Below are 13781 nucleotides of genomic sequence, written 5' to 3'. Positions count from 1 at the left end.
ATTTTATTCTTGGCTGCCGGAATCCTTAGGCGGTGCCCGGTTGTTGTTTTTTCCTGCTTATGTGTGTGCTTCTGTATGCTTGTGCGTCTGTGTGTCTTGGGCGTTGCACTACAGTTTTGTTATATCTTACTTGTCTGTTTATCTATGCAAATTAGTTGTTTGTGTGTGTGTGCGCGTGTGCGTGTGTGTGTGCGTGTGCGTATGCGTGTGTGTGTGTGTGTGTGTGTGTGTGTGTGTGTTTGTCTTTTGTACGTGAGTGTCTGCGCTGCTGTGGTTACGTTGTAGGGTAACTGTGATTAAGGAACGTAGCTTTCCCTGTTGAATATTCATCCTTGTTTCACTTTCCCCTTCAACGCAGCCCCCCACCCCACGTTTCTACCCCTACCGCTCCCTCCCCCTTTTTCTATATTTTGCATAAATTTAAATGTACTTATTGGATATTTGAAGCAACCCTATAATATTTTTGTGAGCCTACTTTGCAAATGCTTGGCTCTGAGGCTGTGTTTGTTGTGCTCTGTGCTTCCGAGAAATCTACCCTTACCTATTAACTTTTGGTGATACATAAAGTGCTGGAGTCTTCCGTGATGCTTTAAATAGGAAGTTGTCTTAGATCAAAGAAAAAACTTAACCAAGACCTTATCTAAAAACTTTCATGTAAATGTATATAAAATACCCATTGATTTCTGTTAATCTCTGTAAATAACTTAATTTCATCTCGTTTGCCCCAGCCTTTCTAGACTGTTAATTTTGGTTTAAGTGCTTTGTGTGTGATACATAATTAGGTTTCCAGTCACATTTTGCTTATGATAAAATACCTGATGCTATGTTGGATCCTCAGTTTTTTACACACTTTGTGTGATAGCCTTAATTTCACACTTTGAGAAAACTATTAAGAAATGTTAGATTATATAATAAAATCTGTAAAAAGATCTTTTGGAAGCAAAGAATACAATCAAGAAGACTAATAGCAGACTCGGTTTGATTGAGTCTGTTCATGAGAGGTTAAAATGTGCCTCTCACCTCTCACGCTCCCTAGCACCGGCTTAAGCGGAACACCATTACACATATGTTGAATGGACTCCATGATCCCAAAGGACCAGATAATATAACAACACTGAATCCAAGTACGGAGAGACTTTTTACAGTCGCCAAACGGCACTTGAAGATTGCTGTTTTGATAGTTAATAAAATCTGTAAAAAGATCATTTGGAAGCAAAGAATGCAACCAAGAAGAATAATAGCAGACTCGGTTTGATTGAGTATGTTTATAAGAGGTTATGAAATGTGCAACACTTGTCACGCCCCCTAGCACTGGCTTATGCGGAACAATATTACACATATGTTGATTGGACTCCATGATCCCAAAAGACCAGAAAATATAACAACACTGAATCCAAGTACGGGGAGACTTTTACAGCCGCCACACGGCACTTGAGAATTGCTGTTGTGACAGTTAATAAAATATGTAAAAAGATCCTTTGGAAGCAAAGAATGCAACCAAGAAGAATTAAGCAAACTCGGTTTGACTGAGTCTGTTCATGAGATGTTATGAAATGTGAAATATCTCTTCTTGAAAGAAAATAAATATTTTTATTATTCAATTTAACTAAGACATTGACCATAAATCCATAAATCTTGAATTATCATTTTCAAAATGTTAATGGTATAATGTAATTATGCAATATGATGTAATGGACAATGTTCACTCGGTATAACTGTGTAACTTAGAATATGGCTCAGCTAAGTTCTCAAAAGTAAATAAGTAAGGCATTGTCAAGTTTCTTATATTCCCCAAATAATCATGAAGCCAAAGTATATCGAACTTGTTTATTAAAGTTCCATTCGGTTTAATTCTATGTTACAAACTGATAATGCCGCAGTTCAAACAGATGTAAAATTGCATGGTTAGAAAATCACTACTTTCGATACTGCCTTGAAATGATACTGTAACCGTATGAGCAACATACAAAGGGGGTTTAGTAAAGAAAGTATGATGTTTATCAATATTCAAACGTTTTTACAAATATATTAGAAACCACATTTCGAAAACAGCATTTAACAGGAAAATTGATATTTTTCATGTTCACAACAAAGTGGCATCCGCATTAAAACAAAAGCATTATATTCATGAATCAATTATAACATAAACGCAAATGAAATATAAATTATAAATACAGTAAACAAAAACACGAAGGATAAGGCGAAATTGCTTTGTTGAGTACAAATATACACCATATTAGTTAAAACATGATTTAACCAATAATGACTCTAGTTTTTTGCAATTTCGTGCCTGTAAATTATTTTCGGGGCAGTTATACTCATCAATCATTCATCAATTGTTACACTTAACATTACAAGTATTATACAGTTGTATTTTAGAGCAGTATTTAAGGGCGTAAGGACAGTGGGTCATTGGGATAAAATATATAGACTTATACAATTTACATAAAAACTTATACGAAATCCTACAGCTATGACGAAACTTTATCAGCAAACAAAAATAACTAAACCATTTTAATACTGGCATATCAATGGCCTTGACATAAAGTAACTACTTAAATATCATGCTTTAGATAGGAAGGTTTTGACATATATTTTGGTAATTTCATTTTCAAATAGCTGTTTTTAGTACACATTTTTGTTTAATTAAAGTAATACTTATGAAATTACATCTTAATTTGTGTGTTTCCATTAGTCTATGTTATTAATCGATTGGCAATTCTGGTTCTGTTTTATAGAGCATGTCTGTAAAAATAAAAATTCATGATTGTCAAGATTACCTAGGGTACATACTTGTGTGCAGTCTTGGATTAAGCCTAAGACAGTACCATCTATCTGTTACTGTAATTCTCAAGAAATATTTTCTTTGGATTTTAAAAAAATTTTGGAAAATACAAGAATCAAGCATTATTCAACTTTCTGAATGAGTAAAAAATTGATAAAAAATATCACAAGACATACCAGCACATATACTTAATTATTGGCCGCAAAAGCCGTTATCTATATTTGGCCCGTTAAAAATATAAACAAGGAGCTGCATTCAATAAACGCTTGATGCCCCCGGTGGCATCCTTGTCGATACAAAGTAACATAAGTCCAAAACGAGGTCAAGTTCAAGGTCAAGGTCAGCCTGAGGTCAGGTGATGTCTGAAGATGAGGAATGGTCACAGGTTACATCTGCATTAGTATCAAGTCATTCTAGTTTGGGGTATTGATGCTAGACGAAACGGTCCCATTTGGTCAACCTCGTACAGACGGACGTCCGGACGAACAAACGGACGGACAGGACAATCACTATATGCCTCCCGCATCAGTAGATGCCGGGGGCATTAAAAGCATAGTGTAAACGAAAAAAATATGCTCTATGTGTTTCATACCAGAGAAATATAAAGTAAACAAAACCTGTTGCACATGACCTGTGACATATCTTGAAGTTTAATTGGCTCCTTTTCACAATAGCAAAATGTCAATAAGTCTACAATAAATCTTTCAACAACCATAATTCTTTTGCTAACTTACTTCATGTCAGCATCATTAGCTCACTTCAAACCTGATGTAAGGTGTCAAAAGGGAATGTAATCAGAAAATGGCAGTTTAATTGCGAGCTAAATTAGCAAATTCATGAAACCTTAAATGAAACAAAGACTTCTTGTCTTTTTATAGTGTTCATTAAATAATCTAAAGATGCAATAATGTTTTAAGCATGGCTTGTTTGTGTATTTTGTTAGTGTTACGCCACTTCCTGTTTTTAGGAAAACATGTTGTATGTGATAACAATTTAACTGTTAAGTACAATTCTATGGATGTGCAGTGACGATATCAATTCTGTCAAAGAATGAAACATTCCGTGACTAACTGCAATATTTGTTAGCTCTTATCAACAAATACTTAAATAGTATTATCTCACACAAAAGTAACCACAGACAAAAGAACGGAAAATTTTGAACAGAGTAATAATACATGTACCAAAACTATTTCTCAAACATTATGTATGCGATAATCTTTTTTTAAAATTAAACTTTATTTTATGGAGAAGTATGTTATAAAGGGCCAAAATTAGGTTATAGTTTAGTTCAGAATGCAATCTCAGTAAGGTTAAAACTAATCAGTCTCTCTATAATTATTCAAGAGACATGCTTTATTGACCTTTAACGTATGACTTTGTCGTAATATTGTACATCACTCAAACAAGACAACGCAAAGCGTCTCAATATCTCACTGACAGTAAACGATTTGCACGCTCATAATTTAGAGGAACACTAAATAATCCTCACTAAATGTCAATCAGTTTTGTTCACCTGTTAACATTTCTACACAAGTCAATCTAGCATTGTCTAAAAACAAACGGGCACGAAAATGCCCTTTTAAACTGGCTGCGATTACAAAAGTTCATTGACTGGTAATAATCGAACGCCAAAAGCAATACTGGTAACATTACAGTGTGATAATTGAAATATATGTAGAAACAAAAAAGAGGAATGGCTGAGATTGCTCCAGATTTTCATTTTGTTAACCAAATGTTTGTTCCCTGAAATATGTCTTCAATGGTCATACACGAGTAACAGATTGTAAGCTACGGGCTACAGTAATGTTTCCGTTCTAGTTTCTTTAGCAGTAAGTAATCTTTAGTAGTAAACGTTTGAATTATTTAGCTTTTTTATGAGTGCAGCACATAAAATAGATAATATTAAGCCGTCAGTTCAATTCTGATATGTGTATGTCGTTCAAACGTCCAGTAAAACTAAATTGTAAACCACACAGAAAGGCTTTTGATATTTTCATTTATGTGACGCATTTCAAATATTTATGTCAAAAAGGATTAGTAAAAGCATAGCTCAAATACATACATAATGTTGTCATTAATCTTAAGTGAATTTAGTTGTTACATTGCATTTATATTTGCTGACATTCAATCTTGAAAACTATCATGTCTAATTATTTGTCGTTAAATTGTATTTTTGATGCAATGTTGTAATTCAATACTATTGGCAATGTTTATTTCAACTACTAAAGTCATTTCTAGTACTATAGAATCATGCTTTTCACGTATCTTGTTTTACACTTCGAGATACACTATACTTAATTCTTTGGAATGTATATATAATTTCGCAAGGTACGGTTAATAAAAACATAAAAAAATGTGGAAAGAAAGATCTAAAATAACAAAATATAACGCATAAAGCCGAGAATGCCAGTTCCATCGTATGTATGCTACAATAAGTAATTACACTTGGACTCTCAGTTATGCCAGCTATGATATCAATAGATAGATGAAAACATACCAGTTAACATTGTTCTATATGTATTATTCTTGATATAAAAGCGTATCATATCGCTGATTTCAAGATTGTTTTCTAGCATATGAACATACACTTTAAGCATGGTATAAAGTATGGTGGCTGATTTCTGTCAACTTCGCCTTTTTGCTTTGCCGCCCGCGACAAAGCGAAATGGCGAGATTTTTGGTATTGGCGCGTTGTCGCAATTTCGTTTTGTCGCGGGCGACAAGGCGACAAAGCGAAATAACGAGATTTTTTTACGCGCCGTTCACGGGCGACAAAGCGAAAGACGAAGTTGGCATAAATCAGCCACCATATTTAAGTCTACAAAGCACTTGTCAAAAAAAAAAAGAAACTTATCAAGTATCAAATGTACTTTTTCAATAATTTCAAGAATGCTACATTTTGTAGTAATTTTCTGTAATGGCAATTTCATGTCGTGTAAAGCACACTCAAAAAGACCACGTTTTATGACAATATATCCATAGATGTTAGATAATTGAATTAGGTTTCAACTAATCAGATACCTTAACAGTCATTTAACGTATTTTGAGTTATGTTGTTTATTTTCCAGACAAAACAGGATCATCAATAATTCAAAACTCAAAGACTAATTGTAAGAAACTGTGTTGACTAATAGAATTTCAGAAATTACAACTAAAACTATTATTTTCTCAAGCAAACCTGAAGACGTTGAATGTGAAATTTTGCTAACATCCAGTATCATTGCAATCGAGGTACTGATAATGTTTTACTGTTTATTTCCTGATGTACTTATGTCAGATTAACACTGACAGTATTGCACTTTCTAGCCATTTACTTGGCTTTCTGTCAATCAAAAGGCATGCATAATGTCTAACACATAAAAGCAAAATTGTCTGAATTAATTCAACATTTATGGTTTATGATGGTTTATAAACCTATATGAGACAAAAATGATATATATATCACTAGATGAAAGATGGCACAACATGTTCTTCATATTATATCATCATATCTGCAGCAGGATAGTTTAGCGGAATTAACGCAATGATACAGTAAGTGACAGAAATCTAATTTAGGCCAATTAGTTCTGGAAGCATGTTTCGCTAATATGGCTGAACGCCAACAATAATTCTTAATTATTACAGAGGTTAGTAACGACTTTGGAAATTAGCATATGCCTATTTCGATTGAATAAGAAACTGTTTCTGTTATCTCAAATTTCTTTTTATCTGTTGTCAAAGCACATAATATACGTTATTAATGTCATATCAAAACATATTACACTAAATTGCTCGATATATCTGTTACATTGTATAAAAAAAGTCCGACTCAATAATTCTATTTTATAGCTGTATCATCTAAATTGATAAATGACAACAAATTAACGAAATTAATTTATTTGGGAAAGGGGTTTATCATAGCATTGCATTTTGCTAGTTCATTGCTTTTCTGGAAGCACATTATTATTCGATCAATCAGAAAATATATACTTCTATGACTACTTGTATATTGTTTCTCATTGACTGATCGTTTGACATTTCCAGTTCTGTAAAATGAAGCATCTATTTCAAAATAAACAAGTTTACCTTTCGGAAACTGTCCAGTTTATCTAGGATACACAGTGCATGTGTTTTAGGTAATATGCTTTCACAAGTGGGAATAAGCACCATAAGTTAATGTACTTCTTAGCAAAACTTTGAATTTTCAGTCCCCCAGAAAATCATTCAAAGGACCAATGAAGTGATATTCATAAAAGTCGAGCACAAGGAAGACAAATTAATATTTCTTACAGCTAACCACAAATGCCCTCTGTAGCATATCCTTGACATTTAATCAATTTGAAATGAAAACAGAAGAGATACGGTACAGACGGCTGTGACTCAAGGGTGATGTAAGTATCACTTTCTTTAAAATGCAATTTTAGTAGGGCTATGCAACCATAATTTCTTAGTACCTTAAATAAGCTTGGCCTGTGATTAAGTTGGAATATATATTATGGTTACAACAAATAAGCATTCAGGAAATAAACCGGATGTTCCTTGTAATGCCCAGTCTCGTACAGCGTGTAATGTTTATGGTTTTGCCTCGAATGGCATGAAGATATTCCAGGCAAGCGAGATTATTTTTGTGACAAATGTATATTTGATGTGAAGATTGTAATTATGTAATAAAAAATGTCAAAATTATTTTTCAACAGGTCCTACGGCCTCCAGGTAATACGACAGACCTTGTATCAATTACTGGACCATTATGAAACCACATGTTTATTAACATTATGATAATGAATCTCCTGGATTGAAATAAAAGAACGTTCAGCAATTTACCTTAGCCAAACATTATTCGTCTTATGCCTGGCCAAAATTTAGTATTTGTTCTTAGTCAAACATTATTCTCCAAATAATTGTGCAAAACTCACCAATATTTCTTTAGCCAAACATTGATCTGATAACTGACCAAAAATTCAGCATTATAAGGCAACACGATGAAAACTGCGAGGAGAAAATTAACGAAAGTATATCAGCGTAACTTTGAGCTAAATTTACACTAACGAAGTGACTGTTACATATTTCAAGATGAAATAATATTTTTCTTTCTTGTGTAACAGAATATGTGGATTCCCCTCGAGTGTGAAGCAACGTTCCGTGACTAACTATAATATTCATTGACAATGATGTACAAAGCTTTACATACTCGCATGTCAGACAAAGATCCAAATAAAGCTAAATTTAGACAAAAGAACAGAATGATAGCGTTTTCTACAACCCAGGTTGTGGACAACATTTTAATTGCGAGTGTATTAAAATTCAAACAAGCTTTCAAAATTTCAATTTTCACACGGTTTTAAAAAAGTTTTTCCAATGAAACCATGATAATGACAAATACACCAACATATAACATGTTATGCTTTTGTCTTCTATGACAGTTTACAGATTACCCCTTAACATGCTGGACATGATTAATCCTGCCTTTGCGACCAGTGTAGATCATGATCTGCACTGTTTGCCATTCAGTCAGTATCTTTCTGGTAGGCACCCCTTTTAATAGTTAACGGTACTGTCCAAATTGAAAGATGGACGTGTTCATTATAGAAATTTAGCAGGGTAAGGGTTAAGGACCTATAATGCACAAAACAAATATCACTCTAAGGATGATGGTAATCTAGTATGCTTGTTAAAATGCCTTGTCAGTCGTAAAAGGCAGGCATATGCCTTTCTTTGCAATCAGGCACCGTGCGGAGGCAAGTAAAAGAGTAATAAATAGCGTTTCATTGTTAATCTGTATACACAAATTCAAATTGGCATTTTCTAAATAGAAACTGGCACTAAAATACCCTTAGAAAAGCTTTAAACCACCTGTAGTAATAATTTTACGTCAAAAAAAATATCCAAATATTACAAAAGCTCTGTGATATACCTGGAGCTTTGCATTTCCACATGGTGATAATTAAATATTAAGAATATTAGGTTATTTGTTAAAAATTCTCTTAATTCACATCTGTACTTGACTTTAGCCAGAATACATGTCTTCCGTGCAAAAGTGTCGAGGCTATGGGCAGTTGAAATAACATGTTACCAGTTGCTGCCTTCGATAATTACTTTTAGAAGCGCACATTTTGTGGTAAATGAATTTTCCTGAAATAAATATTGGTATTTAAGTGCTCGGTTTACATTGAAAAGCTGTTGATAAGCTGCCAGTTTAAACTAATATAAATCCGCTTAAAGACTATGCTGAAAAATGTTTTGCTTTTTCATTTCAATAGTAATTTGCGGATCAGGATCAATCTATCAAGGGGTATAAGAATTACCAGTCAGTGAGTATTTAATAATATTGCGTTTTTATTTACTGACATTCATTCTTAGAAAGCGTCATTATCACTATTCTTTTGTCATTCATTAACGTCTTGGAGTTGCAATATTTTATTCAATGTAATTATCAATATTGTTTCAACTGGTGTAGTCATTTCTAGACATACAAAATCATGTTTTAATATCTTACGTTTCATTCTTCTTCTAAAAGAATTTTCATTCAGTGGAATGTATTGATAATTCCACATAACAAAGAAGGAATGTGTTATGAATAATATATATATACCAGTTCTATCGTATGCGCGTCACATTAGCTGCATTCTATGTTATGGCATCAAGATAAAGATGAGAACATGCAACATAATTCTCTAAGAACAATATTTTGTTCGTGCAACAAATCTCAGAACCAGCTCCTCGATATACACAATATTTTTTCAGCAGATTTCAAAATAACACATTTTTCTTCAGCTTGAAAACACAAACCCTTAAACCATAGTATCACGTATAACAAGGACTCGAGTAGCCGAAACGTCCTATTTATATCGACTATATTTTCACTAATTTCAATATATCTACATTTTTCAGTGTTTCTCTATAATGGCATTTATTACATATACAGAACTGATAGTTCTCATTTCACTTAATAAATACTTCAATCTAATTCAAAAGTTAAAATCACCAAAAAAAAAAAAAAGAAAGAAAAATCGCGTATATGAATGTTTACATAAAAGGAGAATTAACAAATAACTGTTTTTCCGGAAGTGTATATGAAGTATTTACATTAAGTATACATAAAACAGAAATGCATAATCATTTCAGCGCCTCTACCTCAGTCTGCCAAAACAATATCACACATTCTGACATGCTATAGAACTGTGTTCTGTTACATTTTATGTAATCTGTTTCACTTCCCTCATAAGATAAACAAACAGGCAATTTCTGTTCAGGTAGTATATCAGCACAATTTCTGCTCTCTACTTAATACTGAAGCAATCTGTATGCTGCCCTTTTTGGAATACAAATAACCCACTCCTTAGTTTCTTTGTAAACATTCTTATATCTGAATGGAAATTGAGGAGCTGAACTTTGAGATTTAAAACATGTAACTAATATACAAAATAATATTTTGTTTTGTTTTTGTTTGTTTGTTCGTTTTTTAGAGATCGATCAAGTTTAGTGAAATAATTTTTAAAAAAAGCTTTTTCAAAGATTAACAACCTTTAAGAACTGCGATTAAAATAGTTTTGTGGATGATATCTGACAGATTTATCCTGTTCTTTCCTACAAAAACGACCAAAACAATTATATTTTGAATTGTTTATGTTGTTTCGTTATGTCGTTCTGTCCAACTCAAAAGGCCAAAACGAAAAACAGCAGGACAAAAAAAAGAGCGATACCTCTGCTTTCATCAATAACGACGCTTATACCTGCAGGACAAGAAAAGGTTGATACCTGTGCACACGACAATAACGACGCCATACAACCAGCAGGACAATGAAAGTTTGATACCTGTGAACACATCAATAACGGTGCTTTAAACCTGCAGGACAGAAAAAGGGCGATACCTGTGAACACGTCAATAGCGATGCCGTAAATTCAGCTGGACAGAAAACGGTTGATAACTGTGGACACGTCAATAACGATGCCTTAAAACAACAGGACAGAAAAAGGGCGATACCTGTGAACACATCAATAACGACGCCGTAAATTCAGCTGGACAGAAAAAGGTTGATACTTGTGCACACGTCAATAACGATGCCTTAAAACAGCAGGACAGAAAATGGGCGATACTTAACCACAAATTAATGACCACGCTCTAAAAACAGCAAATAATGTCGGCCTAAAACTGTCGTTCTGAATATATAGTTCGGTTTTGTGACTTGTCCAATAGGTCAAAACTGGAAGAACCCTGAAAACATAGATCAATGGTTGGTTGAAAACAGGCCTGACACAATAACAGCAATCTAATTATGAGAAACATAAAGGATGATGACCTGTAAAATGAATGGGTAGTCAGATTGCCAGTACGTGCATTTTTTTACATACAAATGAGGATAGATCTCTATAGACAGGGAAACAATATTTCTAAACTTCTACCTTCCAGGTCGCTAGGTACTGAGAACACTTTATGAAGGAAAGTCTGGATGACAATGACTTCCCTTAACATAACTTTCCTATGTACCTTACCAGAGCAAGTTAAATGTATATATATCCAAACGAGCGAAACAGTGCTGAATCATCAGAAGTACAACAATCAGACAACACAATAGTAATTGAAAGCTTTAAGAGCTATTTACTTTACTCTCCAAATAAAAACCGGATAATTAAGACACAAAATATCAAAGACTGATTGGAAAACGTAGAATGTAATTGAATTTCAGAAACTACTAGGACAGCTTTATTTTAAGGCTCCCTATTACACCGAAGCATGTGAAGCTGTAACGTACAAGATATAACAGCATTACAGTCAAGATACCACTCTTTTACTTTCTAATTTTTGTGTTTATTGTATGTCTCAAATCAACGCTGACAATATTTTACTTTTTTGTCTCGAATCAATTAGAGGCATACACATTCTCTAACAAAAATAAACAAAATGTCATATTTCACGGTTGTTAGCCTTCTGTGACTCCTAAGCGTTTATTTTGACGTACCAGTATCTTATTCAGAGATAAACAGATAAGCATACCACAAGATGGAACAAAAATTCATGACGCCAGACTAGGTGCAGAATTCTGGTGAAATTAAAGTGATGGCACACCAAAAACCTGCTTATTATAGTGAATTAGTTTCGAAAATACTCTATATTTACATTTTTCAACGTCAACAACCATACTTGAGAAAAAAATGCAACAGTCTTTCAAAAGTGATTAATAAATTCGAAAAATAGAGCATGGCTTTTCTGATTAACCGCGATCTCAAAGTTCCTTTTTCACTGTTGTCGTAGCCAATAAAGTTTTAACATGAATATCATATTAAAACATTGAACACTAACCTATCTTTTAAAAATTTATATGACTTTTCGCTTTTTTATCGAACAAAAATTTTATCGCTCATTTTTAAAAGGTTGGTTTTTCAATACAGGTTGACTTAAATATCCTGAGATACAGAATAAGTCAAGGAAAATTCTTGGTAATGCTTGTCAACAAGAGTGATAAACTGAAGCAAAGGATATTTTCGGGGTTTTTTTCTCCCTTATTTGAACATCGCATTTTGTTGCACTTTGAAGGTTTCATTATATTACAATGTTGGGGATATATTCTATTTAAACAATGATCTCCATTAACTTTCTTGGACCAGTGATAAACACGTACGCATGAAACAGTACAAATTGAAAAAAAAGGAATACTATCATTTTATAGTTTGGCTACTGTATACATTCATTACGAAGTCTACAACTGCAAATAATCAGTTTAAACCTATAAATGAAGATTTTGTCCTCCTTCAAAGCTTGTCGTCATTTTTAATTTTAATTTGCTTTTGCAACATATCTACTGGAAAATGCTGAAATAAACAGGTAAAACAAAAACAAAACAAAAAATATTCTCTTATAACATCTGAAAAGAGCAATTATAAGATCATATGACAAGATATTTACATAAAGTTTGCCTCTTTATGATAAATAATAAAAAGATGAAAGTCTTTCATCATGTATTGCATACTGTCTCAAGTTACTGATTCTCGAAACTGAGGATCAGTTTGTTATATTTTCTGGTCTTTTGCGATCATGAAGACCATTCGATACATGTGTAATAGATTTCCGCAAAAGCCGGTGCTAGGGGATGTGAGGGATTGCACTTAACATTATCTCTCATGAACAAACTCAGTCGGACTGAATTTTCTTTATTCTTCTTGGTTGCATTCTATGCTGCCAGTCTGTTGTCAGTATAAAGACAGGAATGGGGCAGTTGGTGGACCATTTGCACGCAACTTTATGATTTTGTAAAAGATAAATGTCCTACCATTAGGAAGTTATAGACATTTGATTTATAGAAGGTATGGTTATGAATCATTTTATGATTGATTTTCATGGTAAATGTTTTATAAAGAAGTTATCTGTTGTTGTTAGTACAAAAAGTAGTATGCTATACCTTATAATCATATGTATCAAGTGTTTGCGTCTGTCCCAATCCTTTTCATTTGTAGCGTGAATTTTCATCCGGGTTCTTTTTCTGGAAGAACCAAGCTTGTGGAACTGCAAATTTTGCCTTCGGATTTGAATAAAAACATTTTATCATTTCAACTTTCATTTTTTCCTTCCCTCCTCCTTTATTCGTATCCATCAGATATATATGACAGCAACATCATTTGTATGTTTAATTATCATGATGTGTTATATATGTTTCTGAACTACCTAACTGAGTGCAGTACATTACATAATGGTGATTTTTGTTCACCCGACTTTGCGTGTAAATGATTTTTAATTTCATTCATCCATTATATATGATTTTAATAAACGCCTGATTCTGTCAGACATGTTAATCAACACATAGTTATTTATTTTATAGGCACAATGAACGCAGAAGGATCTTTTGTCTGTTTAACGATGAGAGACTGTTGGTGGTTCTTTTACACCCAACATCGTGTCTTAATAACTTGTAATTTTAATAATCTGTAAAATGTGATTTTAATAAACGTCTGATTCTGTCAGACATTTTCAACTAGCCCCGAGATATTTAGTTTTCATGCAAAAATGAACAAAAGAACTAGT

This window comes from Mercenaria mercenaria, chromosome 11, assembly GCF_021730395.1.
Source record: "Mercenaria mercenaria strain notata chromosome 11, MADL_Memer_1, whole genome shotgun sequence".
Lineage (NCBI taxonomy): Eukaryota > Metazoa > Mollusca > Bivalvia > Venerida > Veneridae > Mercenaria > Mercenaria mercenaria.
This window is presented reverse-complemented; position numbering follows the sequence as displayed.